This window comes from Amborella trichopoda, chromosome 6 (assembly GCF_054954075.1).
Source record: "Amborella trichopoda isolate Santa Cruz 75 chromosome 6, AtrichopodaSantaCruz75HAP2 v2.0, whole genome shotgun sequence".
In the NCBI taxonomy this organism is placed as follows: Eukaryota; Viridiplantae; Streptophyta; class Magnoliopsida; order Amborellales; family Amborellaceae; genus Amborella; species Amborella trichopoda.
The window spans coordinates 39,630,682-39,652,449 of record NC_142341.1 but is presented as its reverse complement, the minus strand read 5'-3'; the positions used below and the strand labels follow the sequence as shown (position 1 = coordinate 39,652,449).

General features: G+C 36.0%; 1 long non-coding RNA gene across 2 annotated transcripts; it reads right to left on the bottom strand.

Annotated features, from left to right (window-relative positions):
* Window positions 1–1,170: 1,170 nt before the first annotated feature.
* On the bottom strand, window positions 1,171–14,011 carry LOC110006888 (uncharacterized). 2 transcript variants are annotated; one of them, XR_016058466.1, is made up of 2 exons: window positions 13,613–14,011; window positions 1,171–1,501 (listed from the first exon to the last, which is right to left on the bottom strand). It is a non-coding gene; the product is annotated as an uncharacterized LOC110006888 (long non-coding RNA). The 2 variants fall into 2 exon arrangements; XR_002280234.2 differs by having other exon boundaries at window positions 1,171–2,593; window positions 13,613–13,781.
* Window positions 14,012–21,768: the final 7,757 nt, after the last annotated feature.

Below are 21,768 nucleotides of genomic sequence, written 5' to 3'. Positions count from 1 at the left end.
TGTAGGAATCCTTCTTTCTTCTCCTTGTGTAGGAGTGGCTGTTTTTATCCGGTAGACCTACTAAGAAAGTCAGCAAGAACACTTTTTTATTGAGAAAATTTTGAAGTACTCAAAATCTACAAGGAGAAGTATTGCTGGAAAAAGAATCTAAAACTCTTCTTTTGAAAAAAATGAGCTTTTCCCTAATCACAGACTCGAAAAATCCATATAAACCTAGAAAAATGTTATTTTATGGAGCTGAAATGCGTTTTAGAAGAAAATGAATCTCAAAAATTTGAAGTCATCAAAGAAATTATCGAATATTAGAAATCAAGATACATAAAGGAAAAAGACTTTGAAACAAGAAAAACCATCTTATTTCCAGCATACAAAGGTTATTAGCAGAACATAAAGAACCCATGTTAAGAAATAATTATCATCTAACAATCAGCTTTGATGATAGTGACGTAGAATCATAAAATATTACTGCAAATGAAGTAAATGACACTTAGAAAAGTCATCTGAAAAGATAATTTGAAAAACCGGATCATTTGGATTCTAACCCAGACTCTAAACCCTTGATAGTTTCGAAAATTATTTAAAAAATCTTAAGCAGAAAGATTTTTTCCAAATGAAGAAGAAAAACCTTCACCTTCATTTTCAAAACCATACTAGAAACAAATATGAACTCTAAACCGGAGTTGCGCATGAGATATAGTTAAAATAATTATCTAGACAAAAATGTCGGGATGAAAGAAGATAGCTTCGATTTTGCTATCGAATGGAAAGTCATCCATGAATGTTAGTATAACTGAACGATTTAAATAATCAAATTGTAGAAAGTTTTGAACCTCGCAATTTTGATACAGAGATGCAACCAAAACTAAATTGGCGAGATTTGGAAATACCTGCAAACCGGTTAACAGAAAATTCTACAGATAAAACTTCTAAAAAAGAAGTACATCTTTTAACTTTCTAAGCATCAGGAAATAATATATATTTTTCGATCAAAGATTCTTTAACAGAAGGTTAAGTCTTGACAAACCAGTAAATCTTTTTGCAGATAAGAGTTAAATTTTGATCAACTAGATCCAAAACAAAAATCTATTATAACACCCAAACCATTATTAGGATATAAAACAATTTAATTACTTGGGGATTTTGAGCAAATACTTCAAAATCCGTATAATCTGCATCAGAGAACAAACTTTTTATTAAGAAAATGTCGTTGCTACATATGTAACGAAGAAGGACACATAGAGCTCCAAATTGTCCTCAAAAAGGAAAAAATGTCAAGAAAATGATGCAGAAGCCAAACAACAATGCCCGCAAAATCCGGAATGCCCAACAGCTGAGATTTCTGGCAATTATCAGCTCGATAGGAGCTTTTTTTGGCAGCTTTAGAGGACAGTTTCCTTGACGAGTTCCTGCAAACAGCAATGGACAAGTTCTAGAGAGGGAGGGAGAGAGCAGATGGTTATGGCTTCAAGAGTAACACCCCTTTTTGCTCGTGTGCAGCAAGCTTTATCCACATTTTAATTGTTGAAGTTCAGCGCGGCATGGGTATGGGCATTGGCATGAGAGAGAGAGAGAGAAAAAAGATCAATTACAGACATGCATTTAGGTAAATATAATGGAGCATAAAATATTACAAGTGTAATAAAAAGCAACCGAAAAGACAATGTAGTCCCTCAACAAACTCAACAACCCCATTCAAGATGTCTTGGGGACCACCAAACTGTTGTCATGGGAGAGAGTTGCACGGAGTTTTAAGGTTCTTTTTCTTGCCAGTAAGCTTGGCTGAGAGAGACCCCGCTTCTTCTTACCGCACATCTCCCCATTCCTCTCTCATCACCATAAAAATCCAAAGAAACAGGGTGGGTTTGTAGCATATATACTCACCATCAAACAATCTCTATCACTTGGAAAAAAGGCATGCAGCCTCCCACTACTGCCATAACTCATAATCTTTTTACCGTAAATCATAAAAATGTGGCCTCCACATACAAGCACGGGTGAGGGATGCCTATCACCTTTCTTCAGCACATTTTCACCATCATATTCGAACCCCAACTCGGGCAAGATGTACGTTGATTATCTCCTCCCACTTTGTCTTCAGTTTTGCAAAACCACACCATTAACTTTTTAGATCAAGCCCTATTACAGCCACAAGAGAAACATGGCCATTCCAATCCAAGAGCAACATGGCCAACCCACACCGAGGGTGCACTATCTCAACTGCCTCTCTCACCATGTCGAAGCTGATCAACCTGCTGTCCATCCTAGCATGTATGGCCAATCGATATAAGATTCTTCATGCCAAAGATTAGAGGTTTTTTTGGCATGCAAGCCTCCATTGTCCAATCAATGAGTCAAACAGCTAGTATTCCGGAATGGGCTTCCTCCATGCCAACACATTCGATACTGTAGTCAAAACCCTGAATTTGCAATGCTGGGGGTCGAAATAGAATCCGAAATAGTATGCTGAGGATCAGGGAACAGCAGGAAGGCAGGCGGATTGGCCTGTCAAAAACCCGGATTGACACCCCTACCTATCCCACCAATCAGGGTACAAAGGATGCCATTGCTGCATCCCACCCTCATGTCTGGTTTTCTGGGCATCCAAGAAGAGCATAATTCATTATGGGAGAGATAATGAAGTTGCATGATGCTATCATGTTTGAGGGAGATGATGAAAATTGGAGATTTTTCGTGGTGGGAGAATGGGAGGAAGAAGGCACAAGATTGAGAGGGAGAATAAGGGGCGAGAGAGTGGGAGACTAAGGGGCGAGAGAGTGGACCCGTGCAAAATAAGGAAGGGGAGGATAAGAGTTCATTCCAAGATCTTGAGACAATCTTGAGACCTTACAAGGGGGACAAGCCACTTGAGTAGGATTTCTTCTACTAAGTTATCAAGCAAAATGCTCCCATCGTGAGAGAGAATAGAAATTACCAGGTCAAAGAGAGTGGATGAAAGAGAGAGAATGAAAGGTATAGCTTTTAGAGAGAGAGAGAGTTTGTCAAGAGAGAGAGAGTGGTAACTGGTTAACAAGAGATTAGGTGAGAGAAAACAGAGGTGCGAGAGGGGGAGAAGAGACAATGAGAGAAAAGCAAAGTCACCTTCGATGAGAGAGAGAGTGATACTTAGTAAATAGAAGTCAAGTACACGAATTATAAAAACTCTAGGTTGTGCTTTTCAAAACTTAAAAACATGACTATGTAAAATCATTAAAATACTTCACAAACGTTATATGCTGGTTGTTGCTATAAATGAAGCAGAAACATAGCTAACGACCTAAAACCAAGTAGATTTACGCCCGACCCTGGTGTGTAATTTGAATTCAAAAAAATTTGAATAGAATGACATGGAATTCCACCAAGAAACACTATATAAACGGTAAGAAGACGATGCGGCAATGAAGCTAGGAGAAGTTTTCATTTCCTACCATCGTCGCGGAGGAACCTAAAGGTCTTTATATACAATGCCAACGGCACCAACAGGATTTCACATTAATGCCAAAGCCATTTTCATAACTTATGCGCGTTATCCTCTACCGCATTAGTAGTACTTGAACGGCTCAAATTCATCCACAATAATTCTACATCATCAGGAGAACATCATCAGGATGGAACGCCCCATCTCCACTGTCTCCTTCAATTTTCCAAAGTTATCAACATATACGATCCCAAAAGATGGGAGATCACTCATGAGTCCACCACCTATGGTCCAAACGTCCAAACAGCAAAGGATCCTGCCGCAGTGCGTGCTTACATCTCTAAAGAGGGATCTTTCGTTGATTATGGAGAATTCCATGAACGATACAGATCAAACAACACAACAAAGGACATATAGGCATACTATCATCATCTACGTCCGCGGAGGATTTCTTGTCCCGATGTGAACAACAACCTATGATTTTTGCAACACAACTAGAATTCCCTAATCTTCCAGATGAATTATTCAATTGGATGAATGTGTTGCTTGCGCAAGCAACACCTGACAGACCTATAAGCATTGTCATAGAAGGTCTGAGTCGGACTGGGAACTCAACAGGCACGGAGCTTAGCCCCGCACAATTATTTCAGTGGATGGATGGACTTCAGTGGTTATTTGAATGATGCAATACACTGTCATTGACGATTTCGAATTTCGCCATTTATCAAGCAACACCTGACAGACCTATGAGCATTGCCATAGAGGGTCTGAGTCGGACTGGGAACTCAACAGGCACGGAGCTTAGCCCCGCACAATTATTTCAGTGGATGGATGGACTTCAATGGTTATTTGAATGATGCTATACACTGTCATTGACGATATCGAATTTCGCCATTTATCAACAAGAAAGAATTAATTGGCGCACAACATAAGTTTGAGGCGAATATCAAATATGGACGTCCTGTTTCTATTAAGGGTGGGATACCATCGATTATTTTATGTAATTCTGATATGTCATGGGAGCTTGACTTCACGCCTTTCTTTATAGAACGGTTTTGATTGTAGCGCCATATACTTTCATCTATACCATTATTCTTAAATAAAATTTTTATTACGTTCGAAAATGCATTCTACAATTTCAGTGTGAAAATTCACGATGCAACAGACAAACTAGACGCACTAAACTATCAATATAGCATTCTGCGTCATATTCGCATATTCTCCACTAGCATTCTTGACCATTTGATATTTTGCGTGTGGGGGGCCCACACGCAAATTCCATCTATTTTCTTTTTTTTTTTTGAATTCAACTATTTATTATTTTTGCTGAAAGGAAATAGAACGCACTATGGATGGGGTAATGATTAATATGCGTACTAATGGTTATTTAAATAAAAGAAGAGTCAATATGCATACTAATTCAGATATTAATACGCATATTGATCCTATAGCATTTAGAAATATGCGTACTAATGGTTATTATCAGGGTGTTTTTTTTAGCATTTGGAGACATATAGCCCATTTGAAATATGCGTACTAATTATTATCAGGGTGTTTTTTTTAGCATTTGGAGACATATAGCCCATTTGAAATATGCGTACTAATAATGGTTATTATTCAGTTTTTTTTTTTTTTTTTTAACAAAGGTTAGCCTATTTGAAACATATAGCCCATTTGAAATATGCGTACTATAATAATAATGGTTATTATTATCAGGGTTTTTTTTTTTTTTTTAACAAAGGTATATAGCCCATTTGAAATATGCGTACTAATTGGTTATTATCAGGGTTTTTTTATTTTTATTTTTATTTTTCTATTTTTTATTTTTTTTAACAAAGGTATCACTTCATTCATTCACAAAATATCATCAGTACTTACAAAAAACCCTACTTTTTTATTTAAGAATGGTAACATTTTATTTTTTCATTCATTCACAAAAATAACACAAGTAAGTACTTTTCCAAAAAAAAAAAAAACATAATGCAGCAGCAATGCAATTTATAAAAATTGCCATCACACAACACAATATACAACATTGAAAAACTCCAACTATTTACATTCAATCTCTCCCCCTAACTCTGGGCCCATCTTTATATCACAGTTAACACATCTAGACTGCATCTTTAGCCAAAGCATCTGCTGCTGCTGAGTTTTTCTCTCTATATACATGCCATATGAACCAAACATATCAGGCCAATGAACCATAACATCTGCTGCTGCTGAGTTTTTCTCTCTATATACATGCCATATGAACCACAACCAAAGCATCAAAGGAACCTCCATTTTCTTCTTACACCAACGGATCACATTCATGGAGTCCCCCAATGATCAATTTACCACCAAATTGCTCAGCCACTTTAATCCCTTGCTCCATTTGCTATAAAATAAATACACAAAGGCCCACAATATCTCTATAAAATTGTCACATTTCCTTCGTTCACCAATGAGTTTTTCTCTCTATATACATGCATATGAACCTAACATATCAGGACAATGAACCATAACCTCCTCCCAAAGCATCAAAGGAACCTCCATTTTCTTCTTATTTCCAACGAATCACATTAATCCCTTGCAGCACTGATCATATCTCAGCTCTATATACACAAAGGCCCACAATATCTTTTTAAAATTGTCCCAATATGATCCCTAGCTAGCCCTCCAATACCACAATATCTCTATAAAATTGTCACATTTCCTTCGTACACCAATGAGTTTTTCTCTCTATATACATGCATATGAACCGTTAACCATAACCTCCTCCCAAAGTATCAAAGGAACCTCTATTTTCTTCTTACACCAATGAATCACGTTCATGGAATCACCCACAATGATCCATTATCACCAATCTGCTACTCTAATCCCTTGCAACACTGACATCATTTCAGCCTCATCCCTTGCAACACTGACACCCAGGCCCACGATATTTTTTTTTATGATCCTTACTGCACCTCCAATACCACCTCTGCCAGGATTTCCCATGGAGATTCCATAAAAATTTATCTGGGGTGGAGGTCTCATACGCCCCACCTCCAATACCACCTCTGCCAGGATTTCCCATGGAGATTCCATAAAAATTTATCTGGGGGTTCCCATACGGCTTCTTGATCAATCATGTCATCCTTATCAAGTGATGCAACTGATACATTTGATCAATCAGTGCCATTGCCAAAAATTCTACTAGATGGCACACAGGCCCTTTAGTGATCTTCCAAAGTGAACTACCTCAATGTGAAAATATTTGTAACATGTCCCACTTTCATATATATCCAATTCCATATCTTTCCTTGTATACCCACAATACAAAAACAGAAAGATGGTCATGTTTCTCTTCAACCTTTACACATGTATTCGTTAAAAACTTTTCCCCCTTTTTCTAAGCACATCAATGGTCAACAGCTTGTTCATGCTGAGCAACCAATAAAACATTTACTTTCATTGGGTACAAAGGATACCATTGCTGCATCCCACCCTCATGTCTGGTTTTCTGGACATCCAAGAAGAGCATAATTCATTATGGGAGGAGATCATGAATTTGCATGATGCTATCATGTTTGAGGGAGATGGTGAAAATTGGAGATTTTTTGGGTGGGAGAATGGGAGGAAGATGACACATGATTGAGAGGGAGAATAAGGGGCGAGAGACATGTCCGGTTTTCTGAGCATCCAAGAAGAGCATAATTCATTATGGGAGACATCATGAAGTTGCATGATGCATCATGGTTGGGGGAGATGGTGGAAAATTGGAGATTTTTCGTGGTGGGAGAATGGGAGGAAGATGGCACAGGTTTGAGGGGAGAATAAGGGGTGAGAGAGTGGACCCGTGCAAAATAAGGGGTCATCAAGCAAACTGCCTGATAGAGAACCCATCGTGAGACAGAATAGAAATTACCAGGTCAAAGAGAGTGGATGAGAGAGAGAATAAAAGGTATAGCTTTTAGAGAGAGAGAGAGAGCGAGTTTGTCAAGAGAGGGATGTACTTACAATGAAATCACCCCAATTTGTCAAGAAGAGCATCATTATGGGAGAGGTCACGAAGTTGTGTGATGCTATCATGTTTGAGGGAGATGGTGGAAAATTGGAGATTTTTCGTGGTGGGAGAATGGAAGGAAGATGGCACAGGATTGAGAGGGAGAATAAGGGGCGAGAGAGTGGGCCCGTGCAAAATAAGGGGTCATCAAGCAAACTGCCTGACAAAGAACTCATCGTGAGAGAGAATAGAAATTACTGTCAAAGAGAGTGGATGAGAGAGAGAATGAAAGGTATAGCTTTTAGAGAGAGAATTTGTCAAGAGAGGGGATGTACTTACAATGAAATCACCCAAGTCAATAGAAGTTAAGTACACGAATCATAAAAACTCTAGGTTGTGCTTTTCAAAACTCAAAAGCATGACTATGTAAAATCATTACATATACTTCACAAACGTTATATGCAAATGGATTTCAGACATTACCTTTTTATTTATTTTGTTGACATGAATTCGATATTACCTTATTGAGAATATAGAACGCACTATGGACGGGGGTAATGATTAAAAAAATTCTCTACAAAGTAATAGCCCATTTTGTTCAATATGTACTAATGGTTATTTAAAATAAAAGAAGAGCCAAACATACTTTGTTCAATATGTACTAATGGTTATTTAAAATAAAAGAAGAGTCGAACATACTTTGTTAGCATACCAGATACTTTGTCAAATTAACCTTATATATTATCAGGGTTTTTTTTTTTTTTAAACAAAGGTAGCATTTACTTCTTCATTCATTCATTTATTCACAAAATAACACAAGTACTTTCCCAAAAAAAAAAATGAAAATAACATAAGTACATCAACAAAATGCAGCAGTAATGCAATTTATAAAAATTGCCATCACACAATATACAACATTACCAAAAAACTCCAACTATTTACATTCAATCGTTCCCCCTAACTCTGGGCCCATCTTTATATCACAGTTTACACTTGCATCTAGACTGCATCTTTAAGCCAAAGCATCTGCTGCTGAGTTTTTCTCTCTATATACATTAAATCTTTCCCCCTAACTTTGGGCCCATCTTTAATATCACAGTTAACACTAGCATCTAGACTGCAAAGCATCTGCTGCAAGTTTTTCTCTCTATATACATTCAATCTTTCGCCCTAACACTTGCATCTAGACTAAATCTTTATCCAAAGCATCTGCTGATGAGCTTTTCTCTCTATATACATTCAATCTTTACCCCTAACTCTAGGCCCATCTTTAATATCACAGTTAACACTTGCATCTAGACTGCATCTTGAGCCAAAACATTTGCTGCTGAATTTTTCTCTCTATATATACATTGAATCTTTCCCACTAACTCTGGGCCCATCATTAATATCACAATTAACACTTGCATCTAGACTGCATCTTTATCCAAAGCATCTGCTGCTGAGTTTTTCTCTCTATATACATTCAATCTTTCCCCCTAACACTTCCATCTAGACATTATCTTTATCCAAAGCAACTGCTGCTGAGTTTTTCTCTCTATATGCATATGAACCAATTATCAGGAAATGAACCATAACCTCCTCCCAAAGCATCAAAGGCACCTCCATTTTCTTCTTACACCAATGAATCACATTCATGGGGTGTCATACTCAATGATCCACCAAATTGCTAAGCCACCTTAATCCCTTGCAACACTGATCTCAGCTCCATTTGCTATTAATAATACACAAAGCCCACAAGATCTCTTTAAAATTGTCCCAATATGATCCCTAACCGGCTCTCCAATATACCACAATTATCTCTATAAAATTGTCACATTTCCTTCGTACACTAATGAGTCACGTTCATAGAATCACCTACAATGATCCATTATCACCAATCTGCTACTCTAATCCCTTGCAGCACTGATCTTATCTCAGCTCCATTTGCTATATTAATAATAATACACAAAGCCCACAATATCTCTTTAAAATTGTCCCAATATGATCCCTAACCAGCCCTCTAATATACCACAATTATCTCTACAAAATTGTCACATTTCCTTCGTACACCAATGAGTCACGTTCATGGAATCACCCACAATGATCCATTATCACCAATCTACTATTCTAATCCCTTGCAACACTGATATCATTTCAGCCTCATTTTCGGTTAACACCCCACAGGCCCACAATATCTTTTTTTATGATCCTTAACTGCACCTCCAATACCACCTCTGCCAGGATTTCCCATGGAGATTCCATAAAATTTATCAGGGGGTTCCCATACGCCTGCTTGATGGGTACTACATGTCATACTTATCAAGTGATGCAACTGATACATTCGATCAATCATTGCCATTGCCAAAAATTATTTTCTAGTAGATGCCCCACGCAACCCCTTTAGTGATCTTCCAAAGTGAACTTTCATCAACCTAACATTTGACAACTCCCACAATGTGAAAATATCACACACATGTTTTGTAACATGTACTGCACCCGCTTCCACAATGCAAAAACAGATGGTCAACCTTTACACAGAATACATGTATTTGCTAAAAACTTTTCCCCCTTTTTCTAAGCACATCAATGGTCAACAGCTTGTTCATGCTAAGCAACCAAATAAAATATTTTACTTTCATTGGTACTGGGCAACTTCCAAATTCTGACCCACCTCATCTCTTGCCATTGTCTTCTATCATTAAAGAGCAAGTCATATATGCCTAACAATAAAAGCCCCTTGAGAATTTGGTTCCAAATGATATCTTTTCCTTAGATAGTAATAATAGAACCTTTCACCACCTCTTCACCAATCCAAGTAATATTCCAGATGGCATTATACCCATATGCATTGACCATCTCTTTCATATTTGAATTTATGAAGTCACTTTTGCAAACGAAGTTGGGAACTGTACCTTTAGAGATCTGTCCCCACCCAATTCTATTGCTAGAATCTGGTTTGTTCCATCTCCCGCCGATACTCTCATATTTCTTAAAATACTTCATTTTGTGCAACAACCCCATCCAAATCTGAGTAAAGCCTTTCTTGTTTAAGCTCTCATATGCCATCGGTATTTCCCACATTTCTCTAAGAATATCCTTTTCCATAACTGATCATCTTTCATTCAGCACTAGTCAACCTTTTCACATCCATTCTTCATAGGTAGGTACAAACCTTATCCCAAGCTACCAAACAGAAATTCTTTTTTATCTTCATTTTCTTCCCACAAAAACCTCTCTTGGTATTCTAAACAAGGACACAAAAGTAAACTAGAGTTTGACAAAGTTAACCTAATTAAAGTCAATCTCCTTACCAAGATAAAAATCTCCCTATAAAGTCAATTTCCATAAGTCAAGCTTAAACTGCACATTTTGGATCACAGGGTCCCATATAGATCTAGAAGCCATTGAACCTATAACAGGAAACTTCCCTACACCACATCTAAGAACTACAAGAAACCCTATAATAAGGTTGGTCTTGTTCCAATTCACTCTAAGACTAGTAACCACCTCAAAACAACACAAGAAACTCCTCAACGTTATTATTTCACACTATTTGTGCACTACGAAAAGTTAGTGTGTCATCTGCATACCAAAAATGTAATATCTGACTTCTTCTATCACTCACTTTAAATCTCTTCAATAGTCCAGCCTCCACTAAGTCTGCAACACACTGCATCTAATTAAAGTCGACCTAATTAAAGTCAATCTCCCTCCCAAGGATTAAAAATTTAGCTTTCCAACAGTCAAGCTTAAACTGCACATCTAATTAAGGTCGACCTAATTAAAGTTAATATCCCTCACAAGGATTAAAAAAACTTAACTTTCCATAAGTCAAGCTTAAACTGCACACTTTGGATCACACGGTCCCCTATAAGGTTGGTCTTGTTCCAATTCACTCTAAGACCAGTAACCTCCACTAAGTCTGCATCACATTACATCTAATTAAAGTCGACCTAATTAAAGTTAATCTCCCTCCCAAAGATTAAAAATTTGGCTTTCCAACAGTCAAGCTTAAACTGCACATCTAATTAAGGTCGACCTAATTAAAGTTAATCTCCCTCACAAGGATTAAAAAAACTTAACTTTCCATAAGTCAAGCTTAAACTGCACACTTTGGATCACAGGGAGGTTGGTCTTGTTCCAATTCACTCTAAGACCAGTAACCACCTCAAAACAACACAAGAATCTCCTCAAAGTTATTATTTTACACTCTTGTGCACTACAAAAAGTTAGTGTGTCATCTGCATACCAAAAATGTAATATCTGGCTTCCTCTATCACTCACTTTAAATCTCTTCAACAGTCCAAACCTCCACTAAGTCTCTAAGCATCACACTATATCCAATTAAAGTTGACCTAATTAAAGTCAATGCACTACGAAAAGTTAGTGTGTCATCTGCATACCAAAAAAGTAATATCTGGCTTCCTCTATCACTCACTTTAAATCTCTTCAACAGTCCAAACCTCCAGTAAGTCTCTAAGCATCACACTACATTCAATTAAAGTTAGGCCTAATTAAAGTCAATCTTCCTCCCAAGGATTAAAAATTCAGGTTTCCATAAGTCAAGCTTAAACTGCACATCTAATTAAAGTCGACCTAATTAAAGTCAATCTCCTCCCAAGGATTAAAAATTTAGCTTTTCATAAGTCAGGCTTAAAACTGCACACTTTGGATCATAGGGTCCCATACAGATCTAGAAGCCCTTGACCCTATTAACAGGAAACATCCATACACCATATCTGCAGCAATTTTTCCCGCTCTTCATCATTTCAACACACCCATATAAGGTTGGTCTTGTTCCAATTCACTCTAAGATAACACAAGAATCTCCTCAAAGTTATTATTTCACACTCTTGTAAACTACAAAAAGTTAGTGTGTCATCTACATACCAAAAATGTAATATCTGGCTTCCTCTATCACTCACTTTAAATCCCTTAAATAGTCCAACCTCCACTAAGTCTCTAAGCATCACACTACATGTCTCAACCATTAAGGTAAACAAAAAGGCGACAGTGGATCACCTTGTCTTACACGCTTGTTGCTTTGAAAAGGCCCTTGGGTCGTCCGTTTATCAAAATTGATAAAACAGACAGAACTCAAACACTCCTCAATCCAACTTATCCATTTAACCACAAAACCCATTTGCATCCATCACTTTCATAAGAACACCCCAGTCCACCTTGACATGGGCCTTTTCCAAATTGATTTTACACATTAAGCCGGTGCCCCTAGCTTTACTTGAGCTAATACACTCATGAGCACACAAAATATAATCCGTAATTTGTCTCCCTTTTAAAATGCAGACTGTGGCCCATTACAGGGCTTATGCTTCTCTATATAAAATTAGTAGTCAATTCAAATCGTATCTCAAGTAATACTGGAGCAATTCAAGTCATGCGTTTTCATGGGGATTGACCCAATGCAAGACTGCCCCTCCCATTTCACCTTCCGTTCTCCTTGTACTTTGTGCCTTGCTTTCCTTTGTCTGCACCTCCAGAAGCAACTTGATCCATTTCCTTGAATTTATTCTCAAAAACATAAAACTAAAAGAAAATGAATAATAATTCCTAGCTTTAATAATATTTAGGAATGTGATGCAGCCATGAAAGAATCAACCCTAATTTGCATCAGAATGATACCCCAACTTTTGCCTATATAAAAGTGATTCAGCCATGAAAGAATCAACCCTAATTTGCATCAGAATGATACCCCAACTTTTGCCTATATAAAAGTGATTCAGCCATGAAAGAATCAACCCTAATTTGCATCAGAATGATACCCCAACTTTTGCCTATAAAGTGGCAGTTTAATCGTAACAGTCAGCTAAATAAATCGAATTTGTCTCCCAAAAGAATATTCCCATGAGATGTTCATGAGTTCCTAACATGACCGCAGAACCTAAAAGAAAAGGATAATAATTCCTAGCTTAATATACTTAAGAATGTAGCCATAAAAGAATCGACCCTAATTTTCATCAGAATGATACCCCTACTTTTCCCTGTATAAAAGCGATGCAGCCATGAAAGAATCAACCCTAATTTGCATCATCAGAATGATACCCCAACTTTTGCCTATATAAAAGTGGCAGTTTAATTGCAACATTCAGCTAAAGAAATCAAATTTGTCTCCCAAAAGGATATTCCCATGAGATGTTTCATGAGTTCCTAACATGATTGCAGAAACCATCAACAATAAAAAGTTCACATGCAACACTAATAAAGAAATAAGACACTCCTAGGTAACTTACCTTGGTTTTCAAGGCTTGCAGAACACGGTTGGCCGGCGTTACAGAGAGAGAGCGAGTAAACTTAGAGAGAGAGAGAGACTGAGAGAGAGAGAGGTAAGCCGAGAGAAAGCATACAGGAATGAAAGAAAGATTCGAAAGGGCATTTTAGAGGCCCCGATCTATCGACTATGATCCAACGGTCATATCGTCCAATGGTCATATCCTCTAACAGTCATAATCCAACGGTCATATCCTTCTAACGGCCATATCCTTCTAACGGTCATAATCCAACGGTCATTTTTGAGGTGAGCATCGCTGCTAGTTATCCTAAAGATTTCATGCTCACTAGGGAGCATTCTGTTCATTACTTTCTTGGGCAAAACTTAGGTAGATAATGAAAGTGAGCAGACCCAAGATGAGAAGCTCTCTTTTCCTGCCTTCCTTTTTTGGAGTTGATTCAACCCAATGACTTAGTAGTAAGACAAAAAGGCATAGGAAATATAAATAAATGAAACTCAAGTTTTATACGAGCACATGCAACAAAAGTAACAAAATAAAGAGCGGTTAAAGAGCAAAAATAAATTAATAATGTATTTTAACATAAAATATGGGCAGATGAAAAACAAAAAATAAATTAAAAAATAAAGAAAATAAAGTACCTGCTAATATCATTTACTTTCAGGATGTGCCACCCTAAGTGGTACTTCATGGGCCCCACTTGCATGCAATAGTGTGCCCATTAACATATTAGGCCTCCCATGCAATATTACAATTATTAAAATTAATTATATGATTTTTAAAAATCCATAAAATCAATTTGGAATATTTAAATCTATCTAAAATCAATATCTATGTTTTTATAAATCCAAATTTAATAAATTAAATATCCAGAGAACTAGAAAAATTCAAATAGTAATTCTAAAAATCATATATCATTAAAAAAAATATAATTAAATTCATTAGATGAAAAAATGATCCATATGGTCTACGAATTAAATAAATAAATGTTTAGGCAGTCCACCTTCAACTGTAGGCTACGGTCTACACTTGCTTTATCAAACCAACTCAGTATTTTACATGAACCACAGTCTATGCAGGGGTTCATTAGTGGGTCACTAAAGTCAGGCCAATAAGCCAAGGGGTCGTAATCTCGATTTGTGGATTTCAAGTTCTCCCCTAGAGACGTACCAATGTCACATATATCTTATGTGACTACAACGCCTATGAAGCATAGAAATATCTCTTGCACACATATAAGCTTTTATCTTGAAATGATTATCATATGTACATGCCGTGTAATAGTTCGCGAATGAGGCTTTGGCCCCCGTTTTTTAAGGCCACCATCACACACAAGGGTCATACAGTCCCTCAGCTCACTCATCCGGGTGTACTCCGGCCTCATCAATGCATGACTTATTAGAACCCTTATTGGATAGTTTTCTATACCTAGATAATATAGGTTTTTCTCAACCGATTGGCCTAGCTCGTCAAGTTCAGTCTGGTATCAGCAAACATCGTTTGCTTAGTGTGATCCAAGAGGGACCACACTCGCATTGAGTCCCTGTTCTACTATATCATTTCATTTTACAAGCACTCATAAGGACTTTTATGACCACACTCACCCAATCCCACTTGGCCTTTGAGGCCTTACATTCTCTCTTCTTCACTTTCTCTCATCTCCATCTTTCTCTCCTAATTATAATCTCTTTCTCAAGCATTTTTCACTTATTCTCTCTCAATATATTAATCATGGCTTTTGCCTTCAATGCTTTCATAATAGGACTTTTTGAGGCAATTCCTTTTTTCTCTTTGCTACTCGGATCTCATCCCAAAAGTGGTCATGGTTCATATTTAATATCGCATCGCGAATCATAAACCTATTGTCACTGAAGATCATTATGTACCTTCATCGCATGGGGGCCATATGTTCATGGGCTCAAAAGAGTTCTTCAAACAAGTGGTTCCCTTCTATAGCTATACAACCAGTGCCATACATCTGGGTTCTATGGGTGAACAACATTATAGTATGTTGTTCCAATTGACCTGTCAAATATTAGCGGGTGCTCCTACTGGAATATTTAGTTTATCTGAATCTTTCTCAATCTCACATCATTCTTTAGATGATAGAAACACGATTTTATATGTTTGGAGTCCTATGGAATCGTGGCTCATTTGACACGTATATCGCCGCCATGTTGTGAAAGAAAATTCTTACTGCCTCATAACGTATAGGATGAAAATCAAGTCGATTAAGAAATTTCTTAATCCATACGGCTTCTTTGGCTGCCAAACAGTATGCCACGTACTCTGCCTCCATGGTGGACAATTCCACCATATCATGTTTCTTTGATTTCTAAGAAACTGTACCCCCTACAAGCATGAACACATATCCAGATGTAGACTTTACATTATTTGGATACATGAAATAGTTTGCATCTGTACATCTAAATATCCAAACAGCTAACAAAAATGTGGGACTGTAGCAGCTCCACTCAATTATTGCACATATAACATATACATTCTCAACATTCTTATACCTATATCATAAGGTAGCATAACAAGTCTCATGCAATATGTAATTCAATGCCCGTTGGTTTCACAATATGGAAAAAAACAGGTTTTGGTGTGAAAATGAAATCGTGGAAAAGTCAGGTTATTTTCCAAGAGTTATTTTCCATGAAAATTTAGTATTCTAGTCCTTGAGCAAACCAAAATCCCAAAATCCATGTGAGCGGATGATTGACCCAACTCTTCATCAATTAAAATCAAATAAGTGCTCGCTCGACAGATCAATAAAAGATCGAAGTGCTTTCAATTAACACATATAGTACAATAGGGATAACTTAAGACCGACCCAATCTCGAAGTATTGATGAATATCATCCAGTTCCTATAGAACCTATCTGTCAAATAGCCCTATAAGAGGATTGGGCATGATGAACCAAAACTCGTTCACTCATCGGGATATCTATCCAAAACAAATTGAATATCTCAAGATATTGAAAGATCGAGGAACTCTCCAAAACTTGTTCAAACTTTTGGAAAGTTTATGTTTTGTGATTCTATCTCAATTGTGCCTGCTATGTTTGTGATATTTTCTTCAAGAATCCTCTTCTGACATCATTCCATGCCTTCTTTGAGCAAGAATGTCCCCTTTTTCCTCGACTTTTTAAATTTCAGTTGCAAAAATAACAATGGTTTCCACCCTCCGCCATTCTCTTGATTCTGAAATCTTCAGCCATCAAGAATTTAGTGAATCACCACTACAAGCTTCCCTATAGCTCATTGAAGCTTGAATTTATCATTCACTTCTTGGAACTCATCATAATTGAAAGCATGCAAATCCTCAATTCATCATCTTAATGCTTCTCCATGCCTTGGGATAACTGCATATAGTTTCTCACTAGATTACCAAACTATTTCCTCATCAAAGGCTCCCCCTCGTCAGGATAACCACGTGACTTTATGCTCACACGAACTTAATTTTAACAGTAAAATATGATCCAAATACCATGAATTTTACTTTGGTCACTTAACCACTCAGTACAAACCCTTAACGCAAGTTTAATTGCTTTTGGACCACATCTGGATCCAAATTGCAAGTTCACCTGGGGAGGCAACATGCCAATGTACTGCTCATGGTGAACTTGCCTCCATCACTGTATGCATGTCCAAATTTCACAATATTATGGGATGTTACCATATCATTTAGAAGATCTCTCTATAGGCACCTCTAAATCCCCTGAGATCAAGGAAAACATTGTAAAATGGTAATTCAAACATCTTCACCAAAGATTAGACCATTTGGACACCTTTGGTCCAACATGTCATGTCCACTGCAAGGCACTATCTCTGGCACCTCAGCTTAACCCTTAATTTTACACATCAAATGTCTTGATTTTTAACACAACCATATTTGATCCTATAAACAACATTGCTAAGATTTTGGCCCATTTGGAAACAATCATCGCATATTCCTGGGCTAGGGACTATATGGCCATTTCACAATTTTTGTTCAGTGTGTTAGGAAACACCCCTGAACATGTAGTATGTGCTCTTGGTCTGCTTTATGTCTTGCACTTGGTTTATGGTTGTATTCGCATCGCATCGTATCTAGCCAATGATCTTGGATGGAATCCTAGTATTTGGGATTTCTAGTTCTACAATCAAGGTGCTCATAAATCACATATAATCGAGGTTATACAAGAATAGATGTTTATTTCCACTTTAATGAAAAAGAAACAGCGTTTAGTTTTCTCCAAATGTTCGTGGGCCTTAATTTAAAGGGATAATTCTCACACTCCATCAGCTTTTCACATATATGATACTTTTTTTTTTTATAAACTTCACATTTGTCATGAAGAGTCTGAGCTAACATTCTTGATTACTGCTCACTATGCAGTTCAGGCTAGTACAGTCATGTTAGCAAAGGTACTTGCACTTAGACATAAGTGGTATCCTGAAGTTTATAATTATGTTAACAACGTGTTTGAAATGTTATCTAAGTTTGTGCATGTGGACATAGATGATATAGAAGTCTGGAAGGAACATTTACAACATCAAGTTAATGATGAAGTTGCATATGACCAGCCTAGAAGTGGTGTAGCGAGTGAAAGTAGTCATGCTGCAGAAGATCTGGCTCCATCCACACAACCTGCAATTGAGAAGCCCAGAAGGCATAATGCGCTAAAGAAGTAGTATCAGCCCAAGAAAAGACGAGTAACGTAATGGTCTTTCTGGCAATGTAATGGTCTTTTTGGCCATTGTAATGTTATCATATGTAATGAACTCTCGAGCAATGTAATGGTTTTTTTGGCAATATTTGAGTGTTTTGAGTTTGTGTACATGCATTTTATTTTATTTATTTATTTAATTAGGCCTCTGTTAAAAAGGTTATTGTAATGGCTTAGATGATAATGATGATGATGGATAGACACAAAATTGGATTTGTATAAATCAATTTATAAATTTTGATGCCAATATTCAATTTATAAATGAATGTGTTGTGAATAACACTACTCATGAATCGAACTCATTATATTAAGGAAAAAGTTTATATAAGGATGTAACCTTATAATGTAGAACTACGGATGCACCTCAAAAATCCATCGAAAAAAGTAGTTTTAATGTTGAAAAACCCTCTTCTCGACATTGAGATGTATGACCATAAAAAATAAAAAGATTTTTAAGTCTAAAAAAATAATACATTTTACAACATATTATCTACACAGTCTATTTTCAAGATTTTTCATATGTTTATAGATCTACTAGATTTTAACCATTTTTGAAATGTAAAATTTTAATAATTAGATATAAAAATAGATTTTGAGATAATCCTAAGAACCTTTTTATATCAAAATTATATACCATGATAAAATTTGAAGGTGCACCTTACCTCTACAGCTACAGATGCATCTGTATGCCAATTAAACTAAAGGCATTAAGACTGCATATTCCAGAAGCTGAGTTTTCAGTAGTGAATTGAACTCATTATATTAAATCAATTTGTTGTGAACAATACTACTAATGAATTGAACTCATTATATTAAACTCATGTTGTATTTTCGGTTGTTGCACAACCGAAAATAAGATTGCATATTCCAAAAGCTTGCTGGAATATGCAGTCCTATTTTCGGTGTTCAACAACCGAAAATTATGCATTTCCAGTTGTTCAATAACAAAAAATAAGACTGCATATTCCAGAATTGCAGCCGAGTTTTCGGTTGTTATAACTTTTGGTTGTTAAACAACCGAAAATAGGACTGCATATTTTTGCAAGCTTCTGGAATATGCAGTCCTATTTTTTATTGTTCAACAACTGAAAATGCATATTTTTCTGTTGTTCAACAACAGAAAATTGCGGTTGATGAACAATCGAAAATTGGAATATTATTGTTTTTTAACACCGTTACAAAATGGGTTAGAAAATTTCATATTTCTGCAGTTTGTTAAGTCATTCCCTTTGATTGATTAATATTAGGCAAGGTGTAGAATGAGACCATCGACTTATGTACTCGGAAGGGCATGTCATCTACAATTAGCACCAAAGTATGATCTCCACCTATTTTAACAAATATGTCACATTTTCTATTACGTATAATGCATGTAATGATGTGTAGATAACACCAAGTACAAAAACACAAGATTGAAAAATACATAACACCACTAGATCGACTTGTGTTGTAGTACATAATAGTCAATTTGTTTTTGGACTACACGATGTTAAATTTCCAAAATGGCTTTTTACTTCATCCAAGAAACTATTTTCATTATACTTCGTGACCTTCAATTTTTTCCTTTTATAAACAACAGGTCCGTCATCTGGATTCGTCTCAAAGGACCTACCATATCGAGATACCAGTTGCACTCCTTCGGTAACCATCGTCAATGCTACTTTATTAAATGAATACCAAAATTCGTATTGCAAAAAGCCAATACAATAAGGAATACAAAAAAATTTGGATATATCTAACTAATTTAAGGTTCATAAAATGTGAGTTTTACATAATAGATCAAAATAGTGTACTACTAAACAAATCAATTATTCAATAAACAACAAATATTAATACAAGCAAAAAATAAACAACAAATATTAATACAAGCAAAAAATAAACAACAAATATTAATACAAACAAAAAAGTTGAACAATATTTACCCAAAACAAAAAATACAATATAGTGTACTACTATATATATATTAACTAAATAAATCGATTGTTCAATAAACTACCCAAAACAACAAATATTAATACGGACAACAAATAATTATACAAATAAACAACTTCAACAATATTTACCAAAAAATATTTATTAGTCAACAATGTACAACAAATAGTAATACAAAAATAGAATATTACATTAATTGTGACAAAATTAATCAACAGTATAAGACAAGAGTAAGAAATGTACCAATCACGACCAGAGAGAGAGCTAATATCTTCAACTTTGTGGGATATTATATTGGGGGACCGAAAAGTTCGTAGGATACGTATTGGGGGACAGAAAAGTTCGTAGGATACTATATTGGGAGACACAAATTTTTTATAACCCTAAAATATCAAGAAAAAGGCTCCTTTATGCTCGTAGGTTTTGTTTTTCAAGGGAAACTTATCGGTTATCCAGAAATCAAAATGTTTTAATTTTTGGTTTTTGAACAACTGAAATTCCAGCCTTTTCGGTTGTTTAAAAACTGAAAAAGGGTAAAAATGATTTTTTTTTTTTTAAAAAATCGTTAAGAAATGAAAAAAACGGATATTTAAGTAATAATGGAAACATTTGATATTTTGGTAATAACATAAACTATAACGGATATATATGTAATTTTCGTGATTTTATTGGGATTGTATGTTATAATACTGTTATATTTTTAGAATTAGGAGGTCATAATTAATCCTAGCTATCAAATGTCAAATCGGTCAACTTAAAGTATGTAATGGAATTCGAAAAAAAAGATTTTGAACTTTGAACTTGATCAATCATACACTCCCAACCTTTCGATTTCAAATCTAACGGTCATCATGTGACTTCACTGTATAAAATTTACTATATATTTTCCAATTTTATTTTGTCTTGTCATTCATGTTAGCAACATGACAGAGAAGATTTGGATCAGATCCGGATTTTTTTTGGATTGGGTCTCAGTTCTTTCTGATCCTCATTCTTTCTACATCAATGTAGGCGATTCCCTTGAGTTAATGTCAATACAAAAACTTTCAAGCTTTTTAGTTGAAAGCCATGTGATTTCCCCTTGATTTCCACTTCTTCCCTGCTAGAGTTTTGTGGTCCCGATTTTTATATAAAATTCCACTAAATTTTCAGTTTTGGAATTGGGGAGAGGGCAAGAGTGTAGATGGTGGAAGTAAAGGGCTGTGTATGGATATTACAGATGTCGTTGTCTTTTCTAATTGGTTTTGTTTTTTTTTTCATTTTGCTAGAGAGAGAAAGAGAGTTCATTTATATTTGTTTTTTTTTTTTTTCACTTTGCTAGAGAGAGAAAGAGAGTTCAAACATGTAATATTTTTATCACTGAGTTTTTTCTTATTTTCCAAGAAGGGGTTTTGTGTCAAATTCAAACAGCGCTTTGCATCAAATTCAAACACTCTTTTGGTTTCCCTCATTGACTTTTGTCATTTATCATTTTTTTTCGTATTTTAGGCTCCTAAGCGATGATACCTCAAGT